This window comes from Sturnira hondurensis, unplaced genomic scaffold, assembly GCF_014824575.4.
Source record: "Sturnira hondurensis isolate 20B ecotype Veracruz unplaced genomic scaffold, ASM1482457v3 Scaffold0019144, whole genome shotgun sequence".
In the NCBI taxonomy this organism is placed as follows: Eukaryota; Metazoa; Chordata; class Mammalia; order Chiroptera; family Phyllostomidae; genus Sturnira; species Sturnira hondurensis.
The window spans coordinates 2678486-2695427 of NW_028091775.1; the positions used below are offsets into that span (position 1 = coordinate 2678486).

Below are 16942 nucleotides of genomic sequence, written 5' to 3' on the forward strand. Positions count from 1 at the left end.
GTCGCTCTAGTGCATCGCTGCGGGCTTCATCGGTTGCTGTCTGCCAGGGCACACATTCTTTCCCGGGCGCCCCAGACCCCCGTGCCAGCCAGTCCCCCGCCAGAGACTCTCATTTCCTTCCTGTTCCAAACAGTGCGTTCAGGCAGTTCTGTCTCTTTCGTGTTGGGGAAATTTCACACCGACTTTTGAATTTGGTTGAGCTGATTTCTTGCTTTGCAATAACAAAGTAAAAAAATAACTTGTTGCACTTTTTTTCTTGCACATTGGAGTCCTTCCCTTTGGTGCAGTTTTTACTCCTATTGTGGCCTCATTCATGCAGCTTCCACTGCTGGGATCAGGTCGGCTGTAGGGGAAAATGACAGACAGGAATTTTGCTATCAAAGTTACATCCGAAGGCCATGAAAAGTCAGTCACTGGATAGATCAAACACGTAATTCTAAATATAAACTCTTTCTCAGCACTTGCAAATAATCAATGCTGCCATAGCTTCACCCTACCCTAAAGCTCCCCATTGGGACCCCACTCCTTCCCGCAGAGTTTGCTTTCTAAGGACATCACTCAAGATGAAATTTACTCCATGGAATCTTAAGCAGCTGATTTGGTGATGAGGCGCTAACATAAGCACTTTCCATTTTCAACTCTGTTAACTTTGATTAGGAGACTATAATTGCAATTAAGTCACCTCTCAGGGTGGCTCTCCAAATTGGTAAGGGTGTCCAGTTTTTGGTAGGTTTGGCTTAGGTTATGCAGTTTATTTGCTTGGGTTGTATGTTTTGAACATGTTCCCAGGGCTCTTCAAAAGAGTAATGGGGACATTGCATAAACGGTAAACGGAATGGAAAGCAAGGGAGCAGGCAGTGCCAACGCTCTAATTACGAGCCTAGCCACATGTGTACTTATTTGGGAGTTTAACGTGTACCAGATGAAACAGAGGCAAAGGAGGGGGAACCTAGTGGTCTCGGCTAGGCCTGCTGCTGCTGCTGCCCCCTGCCTTCTCTTCTTTCAGCAGGCAGGAACTAGAAGGCAGAAGAGGTCCCACCCTTTTGTATGAACAGAGATATGGCAAACTGCCACGTGTCTTTTCTCCTCAGTATCTCTTTCCCTTTGAGGCACTCTCTGCACAGAGGGTAAAGTTCTGAGGCACCTAGAGTGGTCATTCATGTCAGGTGATCCGGGGATATATACATGCTCCCTGCCCTCCTTGGAACGTCTTTCTTTCTTAAGGTCCAAGGTCCAGCACCTGATGCAGTGCTGAACTCCAGTGGGAAGGAGCAGGGAGGGGAGTGCCTTGTAACCCCTGCGGCTTTCTACTGCCCAAGAGGGAAAATGCCAAACTCTCTGAAACCTCTCATCTTTTTGACAGAAAAATTTCCCAGAAACTGTAACCAGAATCGTTGGAGGGTTGGTTGTTCAATAAGAGGGTATGACTGAGGTTGGGGTGGTAAGCCAAAAGAATGTGGAAAGTCGGAGAATCAAGAAGATGAGGGTGGTTGACACACACGTTCTTTTCCTTTCATTGGGGTGTTTTCCCCTTGTTTCTTTGTTGCCAGTCAATTCTATCTCATTCCAGACATTAAATCAAAATCCTCTCCTCTCCATGGATTAGGAGTAATTGTAAAGTGAAATTAGCATTGTCTGCTTGCTTGAAATCCATAGTTTTATTCTAAAGATTTTATAGAGGGGTCTATCAGACACCCCCACCCCCAGTTACATCTGAGTTGTTATTTCAAAGGTAGCTTTTATGCTGTTCTAATGTAATTTGGTGGGGGGTGGGTGTGGGAAGGGTAACTATCTGAGAGTACATCTTTTACTTTTAAGGCTTTTCTTTCCTACTGATGGAGAAAGACACAAAGCAAACAAATAGCTCACAGCAGAGTCTCTTCCTGAGTATAACAGCTAGAACTGGTTGGTCCTCAAAGAGGATGCTGAAGTCCACTGAAATGCCCCAGAAGGCTGCAGGGTTCCACTATGATGTCCAGTAAATTCATGTAATTACTGCTGCCTGCTGAAGGAGGCCTGTGGTCTCCACAGGCTGTTAAGACCTTAGTTACGAGCCAGAAGGAAAGTGGGTAGCCTTCAAGCCACACCAACCCCCACCCCACCCCACCCCACCCCACCCCACCCCACTAATGCCAGAAGCTAGGAGCTTCCTTCAAAGCAAAGACAACTGTTGGAATAAGCCAGCTGTGCAGAGCAGAATTTAAAAGCTTGTAGATTTAGGTAAAATAGTGCCACCTGTGAATCTTTTTTTCCCCGTTTAAAAAGTATGGAAGAAAGGAAAAAGCAAATCCTAGTGAAAGGCAGCTAGTTTCTTAAGAAATGCTAGACTCTGCTCAGCTGTACTAGGTTATTTTCCTAGGAACACTACAAACAAAGCAACACATGTGAATTGAGTTATCACTGCGGTTTTCAGCATTACCTGAAAAGCGTGTGAAAGTTCTGACTGTGAGGAACTAGCCCAGAGGTTCTCACACACAGCATCTGGGGTCTGTTACATCTGTGAAATGGGTGTTGTACTACCCACTCAACTTTTAGAAGTCTTGAAAGAAGATGGGTCTCTTAAAGTTTTCTGTGAACTGCAGAGTGACACATAAATGTTAATGTTTAACTAATATGGCCTGGATAGTTTTCCTTGTATTTGTTAGATAATGTGCTAAGAACTCTGAGAGAAATAAAAGAAGTCTTCTACAGTTGTGTGGTTTGTCTACGTGACAGTTTTCTATCATTAGACTTCACCAAGAATACTTCCTTCTCAAGAAACTGAGTTCCTTAAGCAAAAATATGTGAGCAACATTTCTCTCCCAAGAGTGGTCATTTCATAGTTCCTGATTTAACTCTGTAGATAACACACAGGGATCATAACTTCATTCCAAACTGTTACCAACGAGGGGACTGGCTGAACCTTCCTGATTTTTTCTTCCTTTGAATGGCAGATTTATTCGGGGATGGGTGGCTGGAATGTAGGCTACTTTGGGGGCATTGCTTCCTCTTTTGATTGTACTGTGGGGCATGCAGATCATTAGGGGATGTTTCTGCTGTGTTTGGGTGGGTTTCCCTTAGTACGTGTGCCTTGCTCACAGCACACATTCTTTGACTTATGTGTGCATAGCTGACATAGCTCACTCACAGTGGAGGCCAGACTGCATGAGCCCTGGGAAGAATGGGCATACGTGAAAATCAAGTAGAAAGAAACGCTAAAAACACCATGCTGGTATATGAAATTTGGGCTGCATTTCATGTGTTAGTTACTACTTAAAAATGAATTCCAGTCAAAAGCCATTATTTTTTCACATAAATAATATATCACTTTCACAAAAAAAAATGCTAGAGGTCAAAAATATTTTAGAAGTAATGTAGTCTAGTGATTTTCAAATTGTGCTTCCTAGAGCTATAAAGCAAGGCTACTCCGGTTTGGCTAAACATTTGAATCACTTGGGAAGCTTTATAAAAACTGTGCTAGAGCTCCACTCCCAAAGAATCCAATTCAGTCCATATGAGTGGGCTCTGGGCGTATATTTTAAAAGTTTTCCAGGGTTGTAAACCACTGTTGGAGGGATTCAGCAGTGCAATATTTGGATGCCCTATCTGATAAATGCAAGTATACTCCCTGAGGACAATATGGTAGAATATATTAAACTGGGATGTGCTTGTGCCATACAGAGTCCCCATTAATTTCAAAGAAATCTCAAGACATTCAAAAAATCCAGCTAAACTAACTTATCTCATGAACTCTTTGTACAGGAGATTCTGCAGGCATACAAGAGACACAGAGGAGATTAAGATCCAGTCTTTCTCCTAAAGATTTTATAATATTGCAATCTAGGAACATAGATGGGGGTTGGCCTGTGGCAGAGACACAGAGAGGGAATAAGAAAAACAACTACTAATATAACTTTAATAAAAGGCAGGTGTGTTATAGATGGCTCAGGAAGGATTAAATCACATAAAACTATTACAGTTTCCATCCTTTGCTCTCATTTCTCACTTTTACTTTACCCAGCATAGAACTGACTGAAATGAACAGTTTGACAGCCATGTTCTCAGAACATAGCCTATTGCGGTGTGGGGGGCGGGGCATGCAGGAATGGAAAGGAACAATGAAGTAGGCACCCTGTTCCTTCTTACCTCCACTTGGTACAAGGTAAGATATTTCCTAGAGTCTGAGACACACCAGGCAGGAGGGCCCCTGGATGTAGGGACAAAAGTAAAATCGTGGTGCCAAATGTCATTTTCAGGACTGCTTCTAGATGTCTGACCACTGGATCCTTTGCAAAAAAAAAAAAGGCAGAGAAAAACAGCTGCCCGGCTTGATCTAACTTTGTGCTACTTGAAGGCAAAGATTGTTAGTAGTCCTAGGTTGGCTCATCTCCTTTCATAGATAATGAGCATAGCTGTGATAGAAAGGAAGAAAGGAAGAAAAGAAGGAAGAAAGAAGGAAGGAAGGAAGGAAGGAAGGAAGGAAGGAAGGAAGGAAGGAAAGAAAATTGCCAAAATCTTCTGTTGTCTGTTGCTCTTCATCTGGGTCTTAACATAGCATCTTTGGAATGTCTTTGTTCTCCTCCCAAACATAGTCACGTGACACAAAATCTTTCAAGGTGTGATTACACATACATTTGCCTAATTTCCTACTGACTTTAACCAGCATCCTCGTATTCATAACATGCGGATCGATACCAATAAAATTAGCCATGGAATGCATCTTGGCAGTGAATGCTTTCTGTCATCTTTCATCTGATTTTACTAGAGTGTTTATTTAGCAAAAGAGAGATTTGAAGAATCCGATGTTACTAAGGAAGCTCATATCTAGGTAGAAGAATCAGAAGAAAAACAAAACAATTCTTTAATGAGAGGATCCTTAAAGAATGGGTGGAATTCAACAAATAGTTTATCATAGCAAAACTTAAGAAAAATGTACAGTTTGATTCAGGCAATTCTGGAGTTTAGGGCATTGGTAGTAAAGAGGTGGGAATGAAGAGTGGAAATTGGGACCAGGCACCATCCCATTTGTGGGGAGCTTTGCATGGTGGTGGAATATTTATACTTAGTTTGGTCACTACTCACAAACTACTGAGTTTTTGAGAAGGAAAATTAATAATCAAACTTGTACTTTATTAAAGTTTATTGGGCAGCACAGAGGTAAATGGATCGGGGCCAATCAGAAAAAAAACTGGAAGTAGAAGAATATATGAAAATATTATTGTATTGGTACAAAGGACAGTAGAGACATTTGTATTGCAAAGATGGGATTTTAGTGGTAAAAAAAAAGGAGAAAAACTATAATGTTAAAGAATTAGAAACATATTTTAAAAACCAAAAGAATTATGGTTCTACATTTATAAAATAATCACTGACTTGAACAGAGTGTTTAAAGTAATCGTACTTATGGGGAAGAACAGTTTCTGTTCTGCCTCTCAAAATTCCTGCCGGGCTTGTTCAGTAATGTCGGAGATACAGCCGAAGAATTTTGAAAATCAGGATGCTTTGGAATAATATACAACCATAAAGAAAAAATCTTTAGTGACAAATGTCCACCTTGGTGTATGCCTAGCAAAAAACAAAAACTTCAGTACCAGTCAGAGTATAAAGGGTTATTTTCTACTAAACCGATTAACTACTTTGACTTTTTGTAGGAAAACACAACAGTTTTCAATTACTCTAATTAAGAATTCTGTGGAATCACTAATCCACCTACTCAGGTTCAGGTTTTATTATTGTTTCTTGTCTGGGACATTTTGTTGTGTTTGCATCAGAGAGGCCTAGTTCTGACCAAACCCTAGGTCACTGCACCTTTCAGCATTGGCCCAGGAAGAGGGAATTTTAAGTGACAGGTGACCAGTTCCAGTGGTATCTAAGTTCATGTGATCTCCCATTGACTCATTCAGTAGAAATCTTTTGGAGAGCTGCTTAGAGTTCAGGTCTGTGCTTGCTGAGGGTGACAGGAAAGGTGTGGAGATGCTCAGAGCTTAACAGGGTGTAATATACCGGGGAAGGGGGGCAAAAGTAGGTTTACCGTTGTTTGTCTAGAAAATAACACAAAAATCAATAAATAATAATACAAAAATAAACTGTTACATGTACTTAACAATTGTACACAGGTGTATACTTTTGCCCCACCCCATACACCATAAAGTACAAAGGATAGGAAATAAGAAGGAAAAAAAAAAAGAATGTGAGACCAGAAGCAGGGTAGATTTATTCTACTTGGGAGACTGTATAAATCTTTGTAAGGAAAATGATATTTCAGATAAAAGGGTAATCTACCATCAACTCATTTCCACTTTCTCTCTTCCTGTTTCTACCCGTCCCTTCCCTTACTTCCTTAAATATTTACGGAGTACCTGTAGCACTTAAGGCACTATAAGAGCTTTTGGCTCCAAGCAGACATAAAACTGTTCTCAAATACCTGAGAGAGAGGATTGCACTAAGTATGTACACCCAGTAGAAATTGTTAATGGATATAACTGAGTATAAGTATAGAAGACAAAGATAGGGAAAGGTTTGAAAAATGGCTGGAAAGTAGCATTCTTGATTCTTTGCTGTGTTCACTGTTTGAGAACTGTTTCTTAATGTGTGTGAAAGCTTCCACGGTGGTGCTCAAAGACATCGCTGCCTCTGGGAAGCAAGTGGAGGTCTCCTAACTGAGGTTCTGGTCCAGGATACAAGGACCCGTATGTCACTGGTCATTCATAATCCCCAGCCTTTGTGAAGAGATACACTCCCTGTTACATGAAAACCAACTCATTTTCTTGGCATTTTGCTTCTGAGTGAGTTTCTAAAAATCACTTTCTAAAACCCTATTTGAAAGACCTTTTAAAAATGATTTCCTGACTCTGTGTGACTTTCTTGATAAAAATGTGAAAACAGAACTTGGTGGGTAGACACAGATGTTTTATTAGCTTTTTGTCCGGCTTCTGTTTTCCTTCTTTCTGTTCTTTTCCCCTTTTTCTCTTCCTAACCATTGAAACCTGGAGCACACTCTCTTATTACGAAGGCTCAGCACCCCCTACAGCAGTTGATTATGCGTCATTAACCTCCTGCAGCAGCATGTCGTAGCCTTTCTGGAAAGATAAGAGTCAGCGCTGTACAAACGAAATTGTAAGCAACGCTCTGCCTTTCTATCATTCTCTTAAGCGATGCAGTAGTTCTTCCTAATCCAAAGCTTTGCTTTCTGCAGTTGCAGTTACCCACGGTCAACTCCAGTCTGAAAATATTAAATGGAAAATTTCAGAAATAAGCAATGCATAAGTTTCTGTGCCATTGTGAGTATCGTGATGAAATCTTGCACCTTCTTGCTCCCATCTGCCTGGGACAGGCAGTGTGTCCTTTGTCCAGTGTGTCCACTCTATGACCTTGCCATTAGTCATGTAGCCATCTTGCTCATCAGGTCAACTGTGGTAGTATCACAGTGCTTGTGTTCAAAGTGACCATGTGGGTGATTTGGATATGCCAAAAGGAAGCCATAAAAGGCTTCCTTGAAGAGAAAAATATATAGATGTATAGAAAAAAAACACAGTATATGCAGGATTCAGTATTATCTGTGGTTTCAGGCATTTTACTGAGGGTCTTGGGATGTATCCTTGTGGATAAGAGGGGAACTACTGTGCCAACTTTGGTTGGCCATGGCACCAATAATAGAATGGGAGTTTAAACTTCATTTCTGGTTGTGTCCCAGGACACTGACATTCTATAGGTATTGAAAGCATGCTTTTCCCCGCTAAAGGATCTTGGTATTCCTGCCAAGAACTATCTGTGCTTCATTCTCATCATGTCTCCATTCTTCTGCCATTCAGCAAAATGGAGGTTGCTTCATCAGCTTTTGGTCTCTGTAGATTTCCCCTCTATTGAGTGATTAATTACTAGCTTTCTGGTGACTTCTTAATCTTTTTCTGTATTTTAAAATATTCATTCACTTCAAAATTCTCTAGGGTAAGGTACAAAGAGTAAATGGGACATAAGTAACTGCAATTACTCCTCTCTCCATTCAGTTTGCCTTTCCACCAAAGGCATCATTTAAAAAATGTATAAAAAATCATCACAGTTTAAAACTCAAAAATAAACCCTCAGTAAAAACACTAGCATCTAAAGGTTAAAGTGACAAAATGTGCTTATTCCTTACATCACTAACGAAGTAGCCATTTCTGTTAGAAATCCTTGTATTTTTAAAAGATGCTGCAAATCTATAAAGATAAGGGCCTCTGAGTACTGAAATGTAATGCGTTTAAAACAGCAAAACCAAAAATACATTTTTATTGTTAGGAAGTATTGAAAACCCACTGCTTAATGTATGAATTAATGGGACTCCTTGAAAAATCGCCTGTTAAATTTTAGCTGACAGCCTGTCATATATTAATTATGAATAATTGTAATATACGGCTGGCATAATGCATGCAACCAAAAAAAAATAGGAAAGGTAATTAGAGTATATCCTTTGTTTTCTCCCTTACTTTTTGCTGGTAAGAAAAAAAAATGACCCAATGTTTCACTTGGTTGGGATAGTGCCAATGGTTAATGGAATGTCCCACTCTACTAAAGAATTTAATGGGAATATCCATTTGTCACAGTCGCATGCTGTAATCTCCAGTAGCGGAGCCAATGGAAAATAGCACCGTTCCATAACGTCCTCCACACACTGCAGGTGAGGGTGAGATGCAGCAGCGGAAACTGAACACTCAGGGTAGAGAGCTTGGCTTTTCTAGGCCCCTTTTTAGAGGGAGATGTGGATTTTTTTCTTTAAGACAACAGTGCTGTCTGACAGCAACGAGAAATGCTACCCTGTAGAAAAAGAAAGTGCACTTCTTTTGAATTAAGAAAAGGGCACGTGCTTGCATACTGTGTCTCACAATCTGTAACCATCCACTTTTCTACTAGAAACCCACTTGTTTGTGAAGAGACGTTGGGTAGTGGAATCAGAAAGACCAGATTAGACAGTGTCAATCACCTTTAGTCTGGTGTTGGAGCTTGCAAATCTGAAGAAAAGGAAAACCAGCACCTAAACTTGCCATGTTACTGGTAGAATTTATAGGACTGAGTCAAAAAAGTAGCACAGAGCCCAAGTTATTGGCTTCCTTCTTCATAATTTAGGTGGGATTATAGTGTAGAATGATTATTTTCTATGTGTATATCTTGTGTTCCCACATAAGTAAAGATATTGTTTATTTAGGGACATATATATATATATATATATACATACATACATACATATGTGTATTTTTAAAAAATCTTTGTCATATACCAGTTCTGTGTTGGGACAAGCAGTAAGCTACTGAGAACTGCTATATGAATTAAATTTTAAAACCTTTCTTAAGAAAACATGGTAACAACTATAGAGATTGATATTTGTTATATGGGTATAATTATCTGTTAATTATTATTTTATTTGTGCATTTACCAACAAATTAGTGAGGCACAGTAGACCGGTAGCAGAGCTCTTAGATATGCATTTCTGACCCTTATTAGACTGTTCACTGACTTCAGAACACGTCGCTTGAACCTGTGTTGTGTTTTTCCATTTGAACTGGATTTAATACAAACCACTGCCGCCCTCCCAAAGAAAACGTGATCAGCAACAGTTATTCAATAGCTTGGTTAATAATGCATAAGCAGAATAGAGGCAAAAACACAAGATTTGAAGTTAAACAGATGTGGGTGCAAAATTCTAGCGTGGCCACTTAATAGCTATGCCAGCTTGCTGAAATAACTTATTCCCTCTGTTCCTGTTTCCTCACTTATGCAATGGGTCTAACAATACTTGGGTAGCTGGGCAGTTGTTAAGATTGGAGGTGAGTCAGTGACTGTGAAACGTTCCCTTTAATCACTAACCACACAATTGAAACATGTTTCATCAACCAAAGCTTAGCCTATGGAAGACTCTTCTTTCTTTGCCTTCCTGCTTTCATTTCTTTTGCTGAAAAACCTACCTGCGACCCACTAGATTCCTGATCCACCAAAGGTGCCTTTTGAAAACATTGGAACAGCGTGATGTTTTTAGTACATACTACAAGCGTAACACATGATTACTATTATTCTCATTATGATTATTTTAGTCTTTTTTAGGATGCTTCCTGATAGACGAGAGTAAAATCTTCTGAGTACTTCTAGGAACTAACTCTCTTGGACGGGGTCCAGGGTAGACTCACACTCCTCATATGCTGAATTATGCACTAGAGGGGGTTGTGCTGTAGCAAAGCTCCAGTGTACTATTCATCACAGAATGTTAGAGCTGGAAAGGAACTAAAAGAATGTCTAGTCCCATTTATTTTCTTTCATGTAAGTATTTATAGTCTCAAAATGTCCTGCATTTATTGCTCATTGATCAACTGAAATCAACTCTTTGAGCTAGAACTGGAAGAGAGTGAGGGGGAGAGCGACGGTAGGTAATGCGTGATATCTACGTTTGGTTCTGCTTCTATCACCAAATTTGGGTTACCTTCATTTCTCAGTGGCTACGTTTTCCTACCCGTAAAATGAAGTGATGTCAACAGATGACTAGCCCGCTTCTGATATTCTTTGACTTCAAATCTCCACATGGTATAACTCAGGGGAATATTCGAAGCCACAGGGCCCTGTTCTGTTGCACACCAGTCCTGCATTTAGAGTGTTGATGCATGTACATCATCGGGCTGCAGCCTCGCTGGCCCCTCCGCTCGGAGGCGCAGAGGAAGTCCGGCTGCTCCCTTTGCCCCATCTCCTCTTCTTCGGCAGCATAACCATCTTTTGCTCAATAATAGCTCAGCCTCTCTAGCCACCTCCTCCCACCCCCAATCCCTTCTCCTAAATGTTTGCTTGTAGTGGGGCAGAGCCAGCTAGGACCTTATGGTATCAGGGAAATTGGGTCTTTGGGCTTGTGTCATTTACTTGTAGTGTCCTCTGTCTCCTCTGATTCATTTTCCACCTGCTTGTTGCTCACCTTGGTCAAGATGATCACGAAGTTCTCCAGCTAGTTTCACCTGCTGCCAGTGGGGTACATTGATTGTTCCTTGACTATGCTCCCAGACAGCGGTCAGATGTCCCCACTGGGATATTTTAAATTAGGCAGAGGTATGTGTGCCTGTCTACCAAAAACAACAGCAGAAGAGAGTGTTTTTAAAACTTTTGTTTCTCTAGTATCCAAATTTTCAGGAAGAAAATAAGACTTGTCAGTTTATTGGGGGAGACACAGCGATGAGAAAACCAAATGCCAGTTTAACCTTGAGTGAGAATCCCCTGTGCGGATGCTCAGATTTCTGGATCCATCTGTAGGGCACAGGGGACAGGTGCCCAGCGTACCTGCTCAGACAATGCAGTTCCTCGTGTCATGAAAAAGTCTGGAGGGTAAACCTGGCTTTGGACTCTTGCATAAAAATAGATTTCTTCTTGATTTTCACTGTAAGGCTCACCATTAACACACACACAGAGACCAGGGAAGAGTCATGCCGAGATGATCTTCCCCACCTTGCCTCAAATTGTTGGAAAACTAAACTTCATCTAGCAAGACCCGTTTCAAAACTATGTGACTTGTGTTTGGAGCACAGAGCAGGCAGAGGATTACTGAACAATCCTTCAGTGCCTCTCAGGCGCACAGCACGCAGATGGTGGAAACAAATGGGCAGCCTGAAACAACAGTCAGGATGCCGGATCATTAGGCTGAATCAAAGGCAGTCTGCTTACCTTTGCCCTCCTCCAGCCTGTGGGAATAAGTATTGTGTGTATGTACTGGTCTGAACACAGAATAAGTAAGGGGAGTGGCTGGAGGCCCTGCCTTTACTTTATTTAACCTTTTTGACCAAAGTTATAATAAAATTTTGGCAGGCCAATAAATTGCCAATGGTGGCTTCCAGCTAGCTTCTAACTTTGTATACATGCTAGAGATCGCAGGAGGAGTGAAGGTTAAAATTTTTCCTCGTAGCTAACACTCCACACGGTGTGTTCTGGGGGTACAGCGTTCTATGGATGACGCTTGTGTGGCCCAACAACGCGATGCTTGTCTAGGGTGACAGTCGGTTCCGTGCTGTCCTTCAGAAAAGCCAGGGATCACTGCATTTCCAAGATCAAGTCGCATGGAGGCAAAGAGAGAGTATTACCTTAAGGTGGATTCCATACCTCTCTTTCTTACTCTCTGACTCCAAAGTAGATCCCACAAGCATCCTCGAATGAGACTGCCAAGGGGAAGTGAGGCGGACACAAACTGTCACATCAAGGCGCGCTCCTTTATTATCACAACTGCTTGAAAGGGGGCGCGACCAGCATTTTTTCCTGCCATGTGCCAGGACGCAGAGCAGGAACCTCCCGGTGAGCATTTCTAGGGAGATGAGTGAATTTGTTACAGAGGGTCTTTCCTGGACTGGTGGATGGATGTTGGGGAGTGACGTCACCCCGCCCGCTCCCGCCTCCTGAAAGAGAGAAATAAGAGAGAAGAGGAGAGAGAGGGAGACGTGGAGGAGGAGGGGCGGGGTGTGCCTTTTTGCCCAGTCCGCCTGTCCCTCCTTCGTCCAGATTTCTGGCCCTGTTATTGGGTCAGTGGTCCAGACTCAGGAGACTCAGGGATTCGCAGGCGGGTGCAGCGGGCCAGGCTTTGCCCGCGTCCCGGCGGCGCACCCACACGCACACTCTCCAGCTGGCGACGGGCACACAGTCCCCCAGAGCTGGGGCACCACGATTCCGTGGGATCCCTAGCACGTTAGAAGGATTTTAGAAAAGGAAACAAAGAGAGAAGCTTTTCCAATCACTTTACTAAGCTTTTTCATTTAATTTCCCCAACAAACCACCTGGCCTCCAACCACAGCCTCCAGGTTCAAGCCAGGTCCAAGAACAGGGCTGGACTGGCCATCCCACCTCCTGGCCCTTGACTTCGCTCAAGCCAGTCTGCAGGCGTCGCCTCACCCCCTCTCTTCGCCTCCCCTCCCCACCCTCCGCCAGACTCAGTTTCTGGTTACCTCTGGCTTGCGCTTCACTTTTGGGGGGAAGAAGAGAAGGGAAGGAAGGCGCTGAGGGGGGCAGCCGAGTTGCTATTTGTGGCCAAAGACTCCTCTTTAAAAGAAGCAGCAGCAGGAAGGAGCAAACGAGAGGCGGAGGGAGGAGAGGAGACGCTGCCCCGGACCCCCCGGCCGAGAGCGGTGGAGCATCCAGGAGCGGGAGGAGGAGGAAGAACAGCGGGAGGAGGGACAGGAGACACACAGCGGCGGGCAGCGGCAGCGGAGAAGCGAGCGCAGGGCGAGCGGGAGGAGCGGGAGGAGGAGAAAACGACGCGGAAGCCGAGGGCTCTGTAGGGCCGGGAGGACGGCCCGGGAAGAGGAGGCGGAGGCGAGGAGAAGGGAGTAGGGGTGGAGGGAGGGCGGGGGGACGCGCTCCTTTGGATGCTGGATTTCGGGATTTTTGGACTCACTCGCGACTCTCCTCCACTTCCTCGCTCTGGACTGGGCTGGCCGCACGAGGGCCGAGAGGCGGCAGCAAATAAGGGGGCTCCCGCGGCAGCGGCGCTGCTCCTCAGGATTAAATTGGGCGCCCGGAGGCGGTGCCTTGGGCAGACTCGGGCTGTACGGCCGTGGAGGGGCGCAAAGGCGCTGGAGCAAAGTACTGGTAGCTGCGCGGGAGACGGTGGTGGCAGCTGCCCGGCGCCAACATGACCAGGTGAGTCCCGAGAGCTGACCCGTTCTGCCCCATCGTGTCCTCCCTATTTTGCCCCCAGGGCTTGCCCAGAGCCGGGCTCCGGCCGCCCCCGCGTCTTCCCGCGGAGCTACACACTCCCGCGCCTCTAAGCCCAGCGCCCTGGCACCGGGGCGCGCACAGTTTGCTCTTCTGAACCTCCTTGGTCAGAGGTCCTCCCTTACGCGGTTCGCTTCTCGCTTAAAACCTCAGACCTGCGAGAGTGGCAGTTCTAGAGACTGAAGGTGTTTGGGTGCATTTGTGCGACCCCGCCGTCTCCTCGTGGGGTGGGTGTAGTATTGGGGAAATGGTGGAGCGATGGGGCAATTCCGACCCTACCCAGGAATTCTGCCACTGCATATGTATTACGTTGCAGTGATGACTGTTTTAAGGAGGGCTGGTTACGGTGAGGGGGCGATTTCTTTTTCTTTCTTTCCTATGAACTAACGGAGAGAAGGAGAAATAGCAGGAATCAAAGTCTGTGCGGCAGCCATACAGGAGGGGGATTGTTGGGGAGACCTTTCCGTGGCAGAATCAAAGCTCCCGGTTGTGCTACGGGCAGCTGCTGTGCTTACACACCGTCCGTAGGGAAGGGAAGGCAGACTTCATAATGAAAAGTCCAAGTTCGAGGAAAACAATGTAAAAAAAAAAAAAAGCCATGGACGGGTTCTTTGCTTTTCTATCGATTTACTGTAGCTATTTTATTGGCATGTAGAAAACTTGTATTGTTTATCTGCGAGGTTGGTTTTCATTTAGAAGCATTAACAAATGAAGTCAGTTTTCTTATGCTTAAACAAAAAAATTTTGCACACTAAGTGTGAGCTTGGCTTTCATTAATTGAGTGTTCCAGGATTCTGAATAGTAGTTGCATTCTCCCAAACCCTGACTCTCACGATCCACTTGTATTGTTTCAGCTAGCCTCCCGGTACAAGACTTGCTAAATGCCTCCTCTGTTTTCTAAAATTCTTCAAGTGCTCCCCCAGACCAGTCTACACTTTGTGTCTTAGGTATCCAGAAAGATTCCTGAGGGACTGCTCCCCTGCATTTTCTCTCAAAGTTTTTTGATTTGTTTTTTTTTTCCTTTTAGATGCCCACAGACACAGTGCCAGCAACTTGACAGGGTGTATGTAGCACATACGTTTTGAGCCTCTCAGAGACTAGTAACTGCTTGTTAGGAGGTTGATTTGCTGGGCTACCATGTCTACAAACGCGGACCTTCCCTTTTGGTGTGTTCTTTTCAACCACCCTGTAGCATGCACACAAGGAGTTAGTCCACCCATGGGTACTTCTGACCATTTTGGCTCTTCTATCTGTGTTTCAAAGTGTACACACCCACCATGCAACTTGTGTGAAATTAGGATGATGTACCAAGACTTGAAATGTCCTGATTTAAAGGAATATTTAGATGATACTAACTTAAAGATTGTTATGTTGGTAATATGAGGATATTCAGGACTATGCTTAGCATATATTCTACTTATTTTGAAAACATTCTGTTATATGCTGCAGATAGGTTTTATGATTTTATTGACATAGCATGAGAAATAAATTGGCAATGCTAGAAGTCTGACTTCTTGAACTAAACATCCCAAATGGACAATAGAAAGAAAATTTCCTTACCTCCCACCTCCCGTAATTATGTGCTGTTTTTTGCTTTTCAAGGGAGCTAGCAATTCTGTGACAGATTTCTTAAATTCACCCTCATGCTATCAGCTATTATAGTACTTTCAAAGTGTGAAATTGACAAGCTGGTCAGTTTCATGAATTCAGCTGTCAGATTGTGTCCAGTTAAAAATTGCTTGAAGCTGTAAATGTGCCTTCCTGGAATTTTCTTTTGTAAGGGAAAGACAGCAAAGGGGTAAGAATTAAGGTGTGTTATTAATTGTAGATCTTTTAAAATAGGTGCACTCCAATGTGAGGTTTATCACTGGCTGTTGTTGGAAAATACTTTTCAATTTATGCTATTATAAAAGTGGCATTCAGATTGTATCTATATTTCATTTAACTAGTGAGTACTTTACAATAGTAATCATCTATTTTTAAAGCCCTCAGTACCATAGTATAAGAGGAATAGGATTCAAAAAGAAGTGTTTCTTGAATATATTTTAATATATAGGAGTAATATATTACTTTTGTAATGACATGTAAAGAGGTGGATTAATTAAGTATTTTTGTGGCGGTTATGTAATACAGTGTTTTCTTGGACCAATGCAGTTATAGTTATTAAAGTAATGAAACACCATGATCTGTTTTAATATGTATATGTTTCAGTAAATAACCATGAAAGTAAAACTGCTCAGAGTATTAAGTGTGAAGATTTGACTTGCCTTTTAAGATTGACATTCCCATTTAAAGCCAGCATATCTCAAAGTCGAGAACTAAGAATTGGAATCCCCTTGTCTGCTGCTATTTGGTAAGCCACTAGGGGCCTGTATAACTGTTCTTATGTCCAGGAGATACCCTTGTCTGGCATATGTAAACCCTTCCTAGAGATACATTAAAAAAAAATCAAGTGGGCAGTTCCCTAAGTTTTTGTTTTCTCTTTTTAAACCTATTGATTCACACTCTGTTTTTAGTCATAGACATTGATTGAAGGGTTTTTCAAAAACATTGTTTAGAACTTCCTTAAAACTATGCTGGTGTAAGGGTGATTTTTCATATGGCATGTGAAACATAAAAGAGATATTTGTGCAAGTTCATATATGATCCCAGTTTCTCAGTGTATGCCAAGGATAAACAAGTGGCAACATTAATAACTTTTCTTTATTGGATTGATAAAGAATGCTATTTGCATAATGTAGGGTTAAAAGATAAATGAATCGGAATTACTTTAAGGGAAGTGTAGTCATAGATTGATGGTGTGATTAGGCTGGCTTTGTAAGTGCTGTGCAAGTTAGTATGGAAGGAGAATCCGAGGCTGTGACTACAGTTTAGTCAGCACTTGAGGGACCTGGACTGAAGATGCTCTATACATTTTTAAGTGTCAGTTTCACAAATTTGAAATCGACCAGCCGTGGCAGTCTTGATAGACGTTAGGCAATAAGGTCAAGTATACTTACACTGTTCTTTTGTTGATTTTCAGTTTTTCAAACTGGCAAGGGTGACTGTTTGCAGAAGAGCACACTATAAGTATTTGCATATTGGATTTCCTTCAAACCACACTTGATTTATCCAACCATTGAACAATTCTCTTTTTAAAAGGATTCTCTGGATAAACAAGAACTCATTACCACAATCACGTGGGAAAGGTGCAGTTTCAGGAACGATGCCTTTCTCAAGGTGATTTTGCTTTAAAACTACCCTTCTTTAGTTTCAGTGTTCA

At 42.7% G+C, this 16942-nt stretch overlaps 1 protein-coding gene across 23 annotated transcripts in view; it reads left to right on the forward strand.

The window, feature by feature from the left end:
- The first annotated feature begins 12615 nt into the window (after positions 1-12615).
- Positions 12616-16942, forward strand: part of PTPRD (protein tyrosine phosphatase receptor type D) — a 520593-nt gene continuing 516266 nt past the window's right edge. For 6 of the 23 annotated variants that reach the window (XM_037070912.1, XM_037070906.1, XM_037070909.1 and 3 more), the window contains exon 1: positions 12617-13605. The gene's annotated coding sequence lies outside the window, so the exon portion shown is untranslated. Of the gene's footprint in view, positions 13606-16942 lie in introns of all 23 variants that reach the window. The other 17 variants (XM_037070914.1, XM_037070911.1, XM_037070925.1 and 14 more) reach the window with 7 other exon arrangements.